The sequence below is a fragment of the Euprymna scolopes genome, chromosome 14, assembly GCF_053919585.1.
Source record: "Euprymna scolopes isolate OS-2025 chromosome 14, ASM5391958v1, whole genome shotgun sequence".
NCBI lineage: Eukaryota > Metazoa > Mollusca > Cephalopoda > Sepiida > Sepiolidae > Euprymna > Euprymna scolopes.
This window is the reverse complement of record NC_136495.1, coordinates 115,478,482-115,493,481: the sequence shown is the minus strand read 5'-3', so window position 1 is coordinate 115,493,481 and position 15,000 is coordinate 115,478,482. Positions and strand designations below refer to the sequence as shown.

The 15,000-nt window shown below is 34.0% G+C and overlaps 1 protein-coding gene across 3 annotated transcripts in view; it reads left to right on the top strand.

Moving 5' to 3' along the window:
• The window catches only part of LOC145293237 (uncharacterized), a 284,727-nt gene that overhangs the window by 109,256 nt on the left and 160,471 nt on the right, over positions 1-15,000 (top strand). For all 3 annotated transcript variants that reach the window (XM_080139807.1, XM_080139806.1, XM_080139805.1), the window contains exons 4-6: positions 4,141-4,206; positions 11,212-11,277; positions 14,852-14,920. The gene's annotated coding sequence lies outside the window, so the exon portion shown is untranslated. The remainder of the gene's footprint in view (positions 1-4,140; positions 4,207-11,211; positions 11,278-14,851; positions 14,921-15,000) is intronic.

Here is a 15,000-nt window from a genome sequence, read left to right as displayed (position 1 = left end):
GGGCCACATCCGTCACGGTTCTGAATATGACCTTACACTATATCCAGTGGTGAGGCCCCAGCTTGCGGGCTTTGGGGAGTGTAGAGCTACCCTTTAATTGCCATTGCTCCCAGGTCCACTCTGACCCGGAGTGGTAGTACCTGTTAGGGTCCCAACTATGAGTTAAATAGAAACCGACTTGAGAACAACAAATATATTCTATTTAAAAAATTTTCTTCAAAATCTATGGATTCGGCATTAAATAGCCTGAAAAAGGGGTTGATATGCCGTAAAACAAAAACAACCAAACCAAACCACCGTCACCTGCTAGTCTCTACGCTTCGGTTGGTTGCTAACTGCTATCAAAATTAGCTTGTATTTTTCTTACAGTAATTAATTGTTAAAGTTCAACTCAAGACGTTCTTACCTAAGAAAGATGACTTATTCGTCCATGTTTGTATAATTGACCGAAAAGCGATAAACACACACACACACAGGAACAGAGAGAGAGAGAGAGAGAGAGAGAAAGAAAGAGAGATGTTTAATTAGAAGCGCTTGACTTCGTTAATCTTAACGTTCGTCAAGATATTTCAAGCAATACGTCTGTTCGAACTGAAGCTTTAAAGCAAACTGACCCAATTTCATGTTCTTAATGTGGCGTAACTTTTGCTTAAATTTGTTGCTCCCATTTTAACGTAGCCGTTACAAACAAGAAGAAAGAAATGCTTTTAAAAAATCCGGACTGGCATCTTTTTTTTTTTTTTTTAACTAAAAGTTTTATTGCCGTTACTTCCCCGCCGCGCGATACCACCTAAAAGTCTCTCGCCATCGTCCATCTCGCCTGGTGACACCTTTCCTCTCCGACCCCATGCCGGCCACACCCAGCCACTTCGAGTTTACACGTCCATTTTCTTCGACGTCGACTTTCTTCTGCCTCGAGCACGTGGTGTCTTTTCTTCTCTTGTTTTTTTTTTCTTTTTTTCTCGCAAATACTTTCTAATTTACATATGCACGTTTTTCGGCTGCTGCTGCTACTGCTGCTGCTAATCTCTTCGCAAGCCAGCTATTCTCCGCTGCTGCTGATATTTTCCCGCGCGCTCATATGCACTATGTTACACCATGCAACGTAGTCTATAATACATTTTTTTATGCTTTTATTGTTAATTTTTCCTGGCGAATATTTTTCAGACAAATAGACAACTAATTTAATTACCCACCAATAGCCAACGGGATTTCAAAACCATTTTAAACCAACCGAAATAAATCCAGGTTGATCTCATCTTTAAATATCATCCAGCATCAAACATTTTAAAAATATATTACAATATTTGAAAATATGTGAAATTCGAAACAATCGATTCCTCTTTTTCCAGTGTTCTTATTTGTTTGCCTCGCCATGAAGGCAGAGTTGGACACAAGGTCAGTTTTTAATGTGACAAAAATCCAACTCCACAAAAACGGGCACTCTAGATTGGAATATAAATTTTAAAAAAAAAAACATTATCTATGTCTTAAAAGGAATTCTTTTTCACTGACTGAGGAAAGAAAAAAAACGCGACATCATAACAGACATTACAGTTTGCTTCTAGCCAAAAGGCCAAGAAATCATTTTCTCTTCTTTTTTTTGTTGTCATTTTTTTCCTTGGTAATGAACACGTCACGTTAGCTATCTTGAAATTCAGCTTATTTTCAATTAACTAATGCAAAACTATTTCTTTGCTACAGAATGAGTCTTTCGTTTCCAGATTGTTATTGCGAATTTCACAATAATAAATGTTGTATATTTCGAACGTGGATGTCTATATGACCGCATATATACGGTACCAAATTAACGTATGTTGTATATATGTGTTTTGTTATCCAAATCATACTTATATTTATATTTTCTTGATTAATGTGCCAAATTATCTATGTATGTACTTGTGTTTGTGGTATAACGGACTGTTGTCTACATCCTAAATGTATATCTTAACGGCTCGTAACCCATCTAGTTGTTTTGGTGTGTGTGTGTGTGTGTGTGTGTGTGTGTGTGTGTGTGTGTGTGTGTGTGTGTGTGTGTGTGTGTGTGTGTGTGTGTGAGAACATATAATACACGTAACATATCTGTTCTGCTGCCGGTCGCTTCTGGGGGATCCTTCAAACATGTTGGGGAACCGAACCTGTTTTAAGGAAGATGCTTCACGAGACATAAACTAAGACGTTGTAGGATTTTGCATATTTTATTCACTTTGAAGTATTCGTCATAGCAGAAGAGAATGATGGACGGACTCTCAGTTTGTAGGATTTTCTGTCTCCGTTCTGAGAGGAGACCCGTTTAGTCCATCCATCTTTCTCGGCATCTCGAACCCAACTCAACACTATGCTTGCGCAAACCAGAACACGTGACACTTGACACGTCAGGTTCGTCCCCTTTCGAATACTTTCCGGTGCAAACTGACCCGGTCACAAAGTTCGATACATGAAAAACATGTCAGCATTCAAATCTCTGTTCTTCACTCATCGCTAGATAGATAGATAACTATATAGATAGATGGTTAGATATATATAACAGACAGTTAATGCTTCTACACAGCTATTATCTAACATAAATTGCTAAAATAAGTTTAAAATAATACATCCATTCTTCATTTGAAATAAACAGTATACCTCATGCCAGTAAAAAATATAAACCAAACTGCTCGATCATAAAATAATGAGCAAAATATTTATTTTATTTATATTTTATACAATTTATAATCCATTGAATAATATCTGGGTTTCGCGTGATTAACTTATTGGCAGTTTAAGAAAAACACGCAGCTAATGGGTTAGAACGGTCGTCAGGTAACAAACGAAAAAAGTTCCTGGAAGTCTCCTTCAACGGGGTATAAACGGGGAATAAGACTTCTACACACACACACACTCTCTCTCACTCTCTCTCTCGCTCTCTCTCTCTCTCTCTCTCACTCCCTTTCTTTCTTTTTTGCTTAATCTATTTCTATCTGTCTCTATTAATCTCTTAATAAAACTAACTACATAACTGTATAAAATTGAAGATATAAATAGTTCATTGTTTACATCAACAAGAGGAAATATCATCACAAGTAATAATACTATATAACTCGTAGACTGAGAAAGATGTCTATATATATGTATGTATATATATAAATACATATATATGCATATATGTATATGTGTGTATGCATATATATAATTATTTTATTACATTTATGTAACCACATTTACCATTAGTTACGATAATAAATCTAGTGTTTCTGTCTAAAAAGAGTTCATCAGGCGACAAAAACATTCCTCGACTAAAACTAGAGGCTTACTTTGTCTTTTTAGACTGAAACAGTAGATTTATTGTCGCGACTAATGGTAAATGTGTTTATCTAAATCTAATAAAATAATACTTTGCTCTTTTTATTGGAATTCAATGGTTTTTACTTTTGGATATTTTTAACCTGGGATATATATATATATATATATATATATATATATATATATATATATATATATATATATTGACACACCGGTTCTCGCCAGATCACCGAAGTTAAGCAAAATTGAGTCTGGCTAGTACCAGATGGGTGACCATTTTGGAAGGCTAGGCACTGTATGTACCGCGCCGAGTCGAAAAATTTCCAGGTTGTAATCTGTGGGCGCATTAATTCACTTGGAGAGATGTATCTCCTAGTCTTCATTAAGACAGGAGAAGGAAACTTTGATGTAAAAACCTGTGGTCTACTGTATATTGTGTCCTGTGGCAGTCATCTACACCGACAAAGGTTAGCAGTAAGATCAAAAAGTGTGGCTGGTTCTACACAAAGTCTTCACCACTGATACCAAATCATCAGTGTAAATTTCCGAGCAACAAGTTGTTGTGGTGGAAGCTCATACGTCTAAATAAACAGGGGAATCTATCATATATATGTGTGTATGTGTGTGTGCGTGTGTGTATGTGTGCACTGGCTTTACAAACTCACATTTTCCTGGTTAAACATTCTAATCCGAACAAAATGGGTGACCCAACGGGTCATATTTTTCTAGTATATATACATTTCACAATTTTGCTAATCCTGTTCACGCAAACAGCTAAACATACTTGTTTTTATCTGTCTTCGTTTATCTATTAATCCTCGCATTCTGATTTTATTTTTCTCTCGTGTTTTTCTACAGTCGAATTCTTATGCTGGAAACGGCGGGAACTCTGTCTGCGGCTTACCTCAACCATCACTGACACCCGTGAGTAAAGTACAATCGCTGTGTGTGTGTGTGTGTGTGTGTGTGTGTGTGTGTGTGTGTGTGTGTGTGTGTGTGTGTGTGTGTGTGCGTGTGTGTTGTTTCGATTTTAAATTTTAAATTTTAAATGCATGGATTTGCATTATCTGAAAAATTAGTAAGGATAATTAAAAGTTTCTTTTGTTTATTTTACAGCACACCAGCGTTTTCTTACACATTACCATTCAAAATAAAAATTATAAACGATTCATTAAGCATTGTTTATTGAGTAAAAAGCGTCATTTTACACCTTCCTTTTACGGCGGATTAACCACACGGGGTTATTGAATAAGGAAATACAATACTGTAACGGAGCGCAGACGCGCATATGCAAATACTGAGTCGTGTGCGAAATGACGTCACGGTAAGGAAAAAGAAAAACGAGAGAGATCACGTTAGAAACGACGAAGACGTTTGAGATTACGTTAAAGTAGATGACGTCACAGCTGTAACGAGAAGTTACACGTGGCGGGATAATGATGAAATGTCGTTGTTACAAAAAAGGGGAGTCCAGTTATTACTTGTCCTATGTTCCTTGTGATGTACTCTGCTACAACGTGTTGGGTCTACGTGTATAAACGTGTGTAAAACTGTGCATTGTTGCAATACGTATTGTACACAATTTATTGTATAAGATTCATTGAAGATAAGTTGTTATTCACCCATTATTAGGGAAATTTGCCTTTTCATATTTTTCCTCAAGTTATTAGTGTGTAAAGAGACATACTAAATCCGATATATGAGATGCGTTGAATAAGTTCCCAGACTTTTTTGTACAGGTATTTAAAATTGTCGTAGACTCTTGAAAAATTCAGTATGTTATTGCTATACATCTTATGAGACGACTGACCAATTATTATAATTTCAGGTTTAAATGAACAGCTACGGCAGAAATTGGAATACACCCTACTACAGTCTGATTGTCACAGCTAGTGAACTTCAAAAATACAATCTGGGCGTGAGGACACGTTAGAAGAACAATATGCAATAAAATTCTCTTTTAAACTTGGAAAAAATGTCGCAGAAACGTATGAAATATTTCAGACTGCTTTTGGGCCATCTTGCTTGAATCGAGCATTAATTTTTGAATGGCATAAGAGAATCAAGGAATGCAGGGAGTATGTGAGGGATGATGAGAGGTATGGGAGGAGTAAGCAACTCAGAACACCAGAGTTGAGTGGCCAAATAAAGAATTTCACGGATAAGGACCGTCGTATGTCTATAGAGACAATAAGTCCAGTTTGATATCAGTAAGGGAACTGTACGCACAATTATTCGCGAGGAACTGAAGATGCGGAAGATTTGTGTGAATGCACCAATCCACACCTCCATCCTTGTCACAGACTATTTGATCAAGATGGGCATCAAAGCAGTTCCTCAGCCTCCCTATAGTCCAGAACTTGCTCACTGTGACTTTTAGCTATTCCGTAAGCTCAAGTAAAACCTTAGAAGCTGCCATTATGAGACAATTGAAGAGGTGAACGAGGCTGTGACGAGAGTCATTGACACGCTCACACAGGAGGACTGTTGTTGAAATTGTGTAACAAGTGCATTGCAGCCGGAGGAGATTATTTCGAATGGGACTAGAGTTTCCTATGTGTACTAGCAATAAAAGTATCCATACTAAAAAGTCTGGAAACTTATTGAAGGCACCTAGTAACATACCATAGCCGATGCTTTATTGGGAGTTCATACCTTTCCCGCAATATTTATGCATAAATGAGCGTACTTTTTTACTAACGAGTCACCACTTATCAAGATTAAAGAAACTGTAACCCTAGGATAAGAGATTGATAGTTTGGCAACTAGTTATTTTTTAACACAAAAGTTGCAACGCTACGAAGACGGGAGTTGTACTATTAAAACGAGCAACTTTACAAATCAAAGTACAGATATTTTTCTGCAATTTATCAAGAACCTTCAAATAGGACACAGATCCACCAGTCCAAATATGACAACAATACTCCATATCATGGTCTGATAGTAAATTTGTAGAGATAGAGAATGGCCTCGGGTGTGACAAAGTGTTTAGAGCTATAGAGAGAATGGATTTTACGAGAAGCAGAAAGCGCAATGGATTTAATATATGGACTCCAAGAAAGATTTGATGAGAAAGAAAACCCAAGAAGTTTTTAGAGTTGATTTGTCATCGAAAGCAGAACGACCCATAAGAATCTCAGGAAGAAAAGGGACACGGCTACAATTGAAAGATACAAGTTGAATATTAACAGGATTGAACAAAGCAAGCTATTTCTTACCCCAATCCATAATAGAGCCCAAATTAACTCCTGGCTCAACTGCATATTTCAACTGATACAGAAAATGGTGGGCGAGAAGCAATACCAGAATAGAGAAGAATAAATGTCAATTTTCTGGATAATATTCTCTAGAAATTCATTGATAAGAAAAGAAGATAAAGGTACTCCATCAAGAGTTACTCGCAAGCTTCGATCAGAAAGAAAAGATCTAACAATGTCAAGACCTTTACCACCAATACCATAATATCGAAGTTTATATAGAAGACCAGGATACCACACTCTATCAATCGTCTTTGAAATGTCGAGTGCAATGACCTTCATATCGCTTGAATTATTCATAAACCGACAGATGCGTTCAGTTACAACAGTTAATAAATCAGCAGTTGAACTAAAACTACAAAAGCCAGACTGAACATCACTAAAGAGGACACGACTTTTCAGAAAATGAACAAACCTTCTGTTGATCAACCTCTCAAAATATTTTGCTAATAACAGAGACAAGGCTAAAAGAACGATATTAAGTTGGGTCAGATCGATCACCAGCATTTTTAAAGATAGAAACAACGGAGGATTCCTTCCAACAAGAAAGAAAACAGGATTCAATTGTGCTCTAAACATTAGTATTCTTTTTGAACGCGCTTCTGTCATATCAAAGAAACTACTTTTGGTTTTAGATGCCTGGCCTCATTGCTTGTGCTGTGTATCATGGTTCAATTGTGCTTTAAACAGAAACATTCATTTCTAACGCGTCACTTCTCATATCAAAGAACCTACTGTTGATTTTATATATTGGACCTTTCGGCTTGTGTGTTAATGAAACTTATTAAAAGCACTTGTTATGTTAGGCTGTGTAAGGTATTAGCTTTGGTCAAATCGCCTGTTCATTCTTTATTCGGATTATTTCAATTATCGATTATCGAAGAAATGCCGATACAAAACCTATCTAGGAATACTGCTAGGTACATAAAGTACGTCCATGTGAAATTTCATAAAAATCGGCTTAACCGTTTTCGAATCCGTAGGGAACGAACTCTCTGACACACATAGACATAAACACTTATATATATATAAATAAATGATAAATGTCTATATTCAAAATTTCATTGTTGACCATCTTACAATTTATTCCTTTAATTACGTTGACATTCACAATTCTTGACAACAACTGTTTCGTAGCGAAAAATCATTCACTTGATTATTATATCAGTCAATGAATCTATTCTGCCCTTAACTCGTCAGAAAAAAATAACAATTATCAATCCATTAAAAAAATATATAATGAATTTGGGCATGATAACAAATCCGAAAATTGGAAGAAAATTACCTTTTATTTTATCTTTTATTACGCCATTTTGAATTTTCAAGTAAAGCCACTAAAATGTAAATGTTTGTAATAAGAAATTGTATTCATTTTGACATACACTTCAATAAAAAAATATTCTATTTAGCATTTTATTAATTTATTATTTATAATTTATATATATATATATATATATATATATATATATATATATATATATATATATATATATTTGTTTACTGTATTTTGCGGAAAGAGTTCCGAAAAAATGCTCGATTACAAAGAAAAACTTTTCCGATATAAGAGCTAAATATTTGTTTATTAATTATACAGAAGTTCAGAAAAACATAGGTACCGTCGGTTTCAAGCCCAACACAACGGGAAACCGTTAATCGTAACACGTAAATGATGTTCAGCTCTCGTCAGCCATTTTGTTTTCTGCCTTCCATTTTAAATTCTCCAGTGTTTGTTTAAGTGAATTCCATTTTAAATTTAAAAGGCAGAAAACAAGATGGCTGACGGGAGCTGAACATCATTTACGTGTTACGATTAACGGTTTCCCGTTGTGTTTGGCTTGAAACCGACGGTACCAATATTCTTTTGAACTTCTGTATAATTAATAAACCAACATATATATATATATATATATATATATATATATATATATATATATATATATATATATATATATACTTAGATAATATTAATAATTGTAATATATATGTTTAACATAAAACGGTCATCGTATTGGATTTATTGAAAAGTAATTTGATACCAGAAATATAACATTGTTTGCAAACGTCATATTAGACTTTCAAACAGGAGAATAATTTTATGTTAAACTTGCATGAAATGAATTCCTCTCTAAAAATTGAACTAATAAATTTTTCAACATTAATTTTTATGATCTGAGAATTTGATTTCTAAGTAATATATGTAACTGAATGATTTTGAATTCAAAAGCTTTAGAGAGAAATTATATTACATCAACTCTTGTGTTCAGTAAGAAATTGAACACCTAGCTAAAATTGAACAATTCAGCTTACTTAACAAAAAGTAACATTTTTTAATCTGAATATGTAGTCCCTAATGAATAGTAATATTGTTAGAAGCAGCAGAAGCGATTTTTTTTTTTTTTACATATCGACTCCTGGTTGAACAAAAAGCTCTAATCCACAGTTTTTATTGGTGTTGTTGTTGTTGTTGTTGTGTAACCAATCACAGCTCAAGAAATATCCACTTTCATATATCACGCAGAGTATTAAAGTCGAAAAACAACGTTTTTCTTTATCTTTATTATTTTCTTCCTGAGACACCACGTGTGTGCGTATGACACGATCCTGCCTAAGCCCTTTGAGACTGAAAGGGTCATCGGCAAATAACACGCATAATCTACTAAACATAGCGACAGCATATGAAAACTGTTAAAAGAGCACATGTACACAGTTCACACGCGCATTCTTTCACTAACAAAACAAGCAAACTAATAGACACACACACCTCTACAATACTTACTGATATTGTACCCACTGCCACATTCAAATTCAAAAGACGGCAATCAAAATAATAATGTGCATTAAATCTCTATTAAATCTTGAACACTTTGAACACTGATCGCTAAACAACACATGATTTTTCATTGTCTTAACAAATTTTCTATCGAAAATAATTGCCTCTGTATGAATCGACTTTGTCATTATTGCCTTTCTTTTTATAATATAAAACGTTTCTTTGTTTACTTTAGATAATCCATGTTGAGTTATGGCTCGTGTTGTTTATGATGTGTAATAGTTTCACATCAAGACGATGCATTTTCTTTCTGAACCAAAAGCTTCACATTCTCATCTGTTCTGCCAGATACTTAAGCCAATTTCTGACGTGTGTTTTCAGAAAATACGCATTCGTTTCGTTCTCTTTAAAACATTATTACATTTTTTCCGGCTAGTTTTACTCTCACATTAACATCTATTCACACAGGACCGTATGTCACCGAGATTGCTTTTGATGCAATTAAATAGTATACTAGAACTCCGTCGGTCAGGACCGATCATGGTTTAAGCATCTTAAGCCTAGTTCTCCCGGCTGTGTTTTTGGCTAGAGCAGCATTGTTTCTTGCTGGAGAGTTTAGTGCGAAAGTGTTATACTCTGTCGCAAAGGTCACAAACATGTGTAGTCCCTGGGCTGTTAGTTATGATGTTCTCCTTTCTGCGTGCGTGATTCTCTGTAGCAAAGTTCTATCAGCTTCTCTTCTCATGGTTTGATATGATTATCCTTTGAGAATAACACCGTTTTTTATTTCATTTTATGTTACTCCTTTTGTCTGCATTTTTAACTTAAATAATGATCTGCATTTTTAACTTAAATAATGATCTGCATTTTTAACTTAAATAATGATCTGCATTTTTAACTTAAATAATGATCTGCATTTTTAACTTAAATAATGATCTGCATTTTTAACTTAAATAATGATCTGCATTTTTAACTTAAATAATGATCTGCATTTTTAACTTAAATAATGATCTGCATTTTTAACTTAAATAATGATCTGCATTTTTAACTTAAATAATGATCTGCATTTTTAACTTAAATAATGATCTGCATTTTTAACTTAAATAATGATCTGCATTTTTAACTTAAATAATGATCTGCATTTTTAACTTAAATAATGATCTGCATTTTTAACTTAAATAATGATCTGCATTTTTAACTTAAATAATGATCTGCATTTTTAACTTAAATAATGATCTGCATTTTTAACTTAAATAATGATCGCTCGTTCCAGTTTGAAATAAAGTTTAAAAAATGAACATTAATTGCATGGGAAAACGTGACAGATATATATATATATATATATATATATATATATATATATATATATATATATATATATATATACATATATATATATACATATACATATACTCTTCAGAATAGTTTTTATTTAACAATCGTTTACTGACTTTAGCAAATAGAGTGCATACCTTCATAAGTATTTGCTAATATTTTCTCTCCTCTGATGAGATGGTAGACGTCGAAACCCTATAGGTTAAGGAGATTAATTTTCTAAAGTATTCTTTGTCTTGCTTAGAATTATAAAAATGCTTTGATATGAAACTCAACCACTTCATTTCATTTCAATGAGAGGTTTTGAAATTCATTGAATCACAATTTAAATATACATATATATATGTGTGTGTGCGTGTGTGTGTGTGTGCGTGCGTGTATATATATATGTATATATATATATGTATATATATACACACTCACACTCACACACACACACATATATATATATATATATATATATATATATATATATATATATATATATATATATATAACCTGTTCAACCCCATTCGGATCTCTAAATTAATAAATACTACTTTTCATCGCTATTGTTACTATTTTCAGACGGAACCGAGTCAAAATCAGGACGATATACCAATTCGTCGAGAGCTATTGACATCAGAACCACTTGTAAGTTATATTTAATTCATAATTTATGTTTGAGATGGTTAAAAAATACACTTACATATACTTCACGGTTAATTCACATCTTATTTTGATGAGAATGTTCTATTTTAGTTTGATAAGCCATTTAATTTACATGGTTAATCTGTATTTTGTTTTGATAAGCTATCTAATTTAAGTGGCTAAACCCTGTTTTTATTTTTCGTAAACTATTTTTATTGTAATAAACTATTTAAGCTGCTAATTCGTATTACCTTTTGAAAGATTATAATTATTTGGAATTTGCTGTTTTGTGTACTTTAATGCTTTTTATGAAGTGTTTGTTCGTGCAATTTTATTTCTATTCTTTATTTATTTCTCTATTTTTATTCCTTAGAATCGTTGTATTCTTTGTGTGTGGCTGAATCGGATTTGATTTCTATGTCTACATTTAGATAAAGTTTCTGTCCTTTTGTTAAATAAATGTTTTTATGCTGCGTACCTTATTATGGTTATTTTCTCTTAGAAGCATAGCTAACAGTATCTATAGTTATTGTTATAATAATAAAATTTTACACTCAGTATCACCTATGCAGCTGGAGTGTCAGTTAAAAGCAGTGTTCTACACAACCTATTTACAGAAATACACTCCTTTGTTGACTTAATTTTAAATATTTTCACCTCTGGAACAGATTGAGAAAATGTGTATCCGTTGATCAGAGATTTACTGGATGATAATATATTTTTTTAAAATCTACTCGATATTTCAAAGACAAGAACTTTTCTAATATCATGCATCCAACTGCAATAATAAAACTTTTCGGGATATATATCGCTTTTTATAATAACAAGTTGTGTTCTTTTGTGAGGATAATATTGGTTAGATAAATGGCATATGGTTTAATTAGGAATAACTCACATAATTATGTCAGAGTCAATTCGGATTTATTGTGGTTACTTACACGTTAATATAGTTGAGAAATATATGACATCTTCCCTCCCTCTCCAGCTATGGATAAAACAACGCATTAATCATATATTATTATTTCATAGTTCGATAGTAATTATGACGTTTACTTCGATACACTCATTAACTTGCAAAACTCATTTACAACGAATAATTCAATAAGCTTAAAACCATACCTTCCGTTGACGGCATCCTGTCTGCATATGTATTTTCTATCTTCTGATGTTAGTTCAAACAAAGGCCGCGATAAAGTTATACTAATTATAATAATTATAGTAATTCAAACAATACAGGTTCTTTGATGATAAATAATTTCTTCATGTCGGTCACATTTAATCGTCAAATAGCTGAAAAGTCAAAGGCGGTGAATAGAAGAGACAGGAAAAGGGGGAGTATGACTTCTACTATTTCAAATGTTACCATCCTATAAATGTTTCTTGTCGCATTTAAACCTTCATCAAAAATCCCAGAAATTTGCAACCGCCTCTATCTGTGTGATATATCTGATGTCATACCAGCCTAATTTTTATCGACTTTCTTTATCACGAATGCTAAGCCGTGTGCGAAGTGACGTCACAGCGAGGAAGAAAAGAAAAATATATAAAAAGAAGAACATGTGCGCAGATCGATGCTCGTGTTTTATTCAAGAATATACCCGGAAATAAATATTGTTTCAACGGAAAAATGTGAATCCAGTTTTCCTTGTCTTAATTTCCTTTGCGACGGAGTCTACAACGTGTCGAGTCCCGAGCATCTACGTGTTAACACGTGTGCAAGCGTGTGTAACGTTACAGCTTATTTCCAGGAAGATGCCATCTTCGTGGTCTTTGTTTAGAACATATTCTGTTCACAATATATTAAGAAATTTATCTGAGCAAATATATTTTAATATGTATACTAACAAGCATACTCATCAATATTTAACACAATCGTTTCTAATAGATATTGCGTAAATAACTTAAAAGTTGTAACTTTGTCACACAACAGACAAACCAATCAAGAATTAAAGACCAAAATGTTAACGTTTGTTTGAAGAAAAAGTGAGAGGAGAGTCGAAGAAACAACAAAATTGGGGGAGGGGGGGCAGAGAAAATAATTTATATTAAGTTTATCAGATTTATAAAGAACTAGCCTTGGTTCCCGGCGTTGCCCGGGTGTTTGAAGGTATGTGTTGAGCAAAAAAAAATGCTAGTAGGCAGGCAGGCTCGAACCCGTGATGCGACGGTGGAAAAGAAAGTGAAAGAAAATCTGAGGTCTTGCCGCTACGCCATGACGCGACCGAAAGTCTAAAGAGTTAAAATTTCACGAAGTCCATGCAGTATTCAAATAAATAGTAATTGTTTCAGTATGAAGGGTTTCCCCTACATTGACCAAGGACCAATTACAGAACAGATGCTGCCCGATCCGAATGGCAGGCGTTTGCATTCGAATAGTTTCACTTTATTTATACGAAAAAGACAAACAAACACTGGAGACGATGGCACGGTGGGAACTTCTCGCGAATCGAACCAACACGAGAGCCCAATGCAAAAAGTCTTTCATGGACATACACAAACGCTCGCGCCCATTTTGCCCTTTATATAATGGATTAGCAAGAAGACTCGGCGTTGCCCGGAATTGAATGAGAAACTCTGTGCCATTTTGCGTTAAGTTCATATCATAATATTACTTTTTTTTTATATATATAGCATTCTTAATTCTTACATTTTAATCGGCCCATTTGGCATACTTGGAGAAGTGTTCGCTATATAAGTCGGAGACCGGGGTTCAATCCTTGATCAAATCATACCAAAGACTTAAAAATAGTACTTGATACCTCTTTGCTAAACACTCAGTATTATAAGACGAGGATCAAGGGTAAGTGGAGTAACCCTGGCAATGGATTGGCACCCTCCGCTACACCTCGTTGTACCAGCTATTTAGCTTTTTTTCCATTTTATAAAATTCAAGTTCCAAGAAAATAGGAAAGGGACCTTGGGTTTACTTCCGGTGATCTCGAAAGTCTTGTTTCCCTTATTTTGATTTTTAGTTCTCACATTCCATGGGCGATGCTTCTGACAAAGGAGGGGTGCTTTTTTGGAGGATAAGATTCTATATATCAAACATTTATTGTTGGCTAGTTTGTTACCTTGGAGCAATGTATTTTTCAGTTTCTTAAATTAAGCGACTTCATGCCTTGTCCGGAGCGATTTTCCTAAAATAAATTTAGAGGGTGGGATCGAAGGATACTTTCAGTATTTATTGGCTAAAGGGGTACTAAGTAAACTGACATACTTTCGGTAACGTTAGAATATTTAACAACAACAACAACAACAACAGCAACAACAACAACAACAACTAGAAAGAGGTAGGAGAATCCCAGCGTTGGTGGTTCTAGTCTGTGTAGATTTATGTGTATAAGCGCGTGTATTTATGAATTTTATGGTGTGTGTTTTTTTCTTTCTTTTTTTTTGCGTAAATTAAAACCAATAAGTAAATAAATACGCATTGGTTATTGATATTTTATCTTTTTTACTTTTCCAGTCTATCTAAACGTTCCTGCTGTTTTTTTTTTTTTTTAGTTGTTTTTTTTTCTCATCTTTCTTCTTTCTTTCTCTTTTCTTTTCTTTTCCTTTTTTTTTTTTCTATTCTCAGTCGAAGTTGGGATATGGAACCTGTGCAAATGCAAAGGATGGTGACTCTTTGCAGACGTCAAACGAAGATGTGAGTATTTCTTTCTCTGAACGCATCTATTTTCAACATGCAGGTTGTTTTCCAGCAGAATAGAGACCTCGTCATATGCA